This window comes from Myotis davidii, unplaced genomic scaffold, assembly GCF_000327345.1.
Source record: "Myotis davidii unplaced genomic scaffold, ASM32734v1 scaffold1913, whole genome shotgun sequence".
Classification (NCBI taxonomy): Eukaryota; Metazoa; Chordata; class Mammalia; order Chiroptera; family Vespertilionidae; genus Myotis; species Myotis davidii.
Genome location: NW_006284439.1, coordinates 16495 through 16926, shown reverse-complemented (window position 1 = coordinate 16926; position 432 = coordinate 16495).

Genomic DNA, 432 nt, shown 5'->3' with positions numbered 1-432 from the left:
TTTTTCTCTTTTTTATTCTGGGCCAGCTTTAGCTCTGAGGCTCCAGCTCTTAGGTCTCCGCTGCTGAAAGCAGGTTTCTGGCCTTTGTTTACCTTCTGTATTTGATACAATGTTGCCGTCCGGCTGGCTGAAGCTCCTCTGAGTAAAGCAGGGTTCTGGGGTTTTTTTAGCTTCTTTATTCGCAACATAGTTGCTTAGAGTTGCAGCTGAGAAGCCGGCAAGTCAGGTGGGCAATCTTGGAGTTCTCTGTCACTGAAGCAAGCAAGCCTCCCTGTTCGCATCAGCTTCCTGGCTGCCCGCCGCCATCTTGGCTGACAGTTAATTTGCATATCTCGGCCCTACTCTTTGAGTGACAGGGGAATTAGCCAATGGGAAGGGTAGCAGTCGTACGCCCATTACCATGTTTCTCTTTTATTAGTGTAGATATGTAGA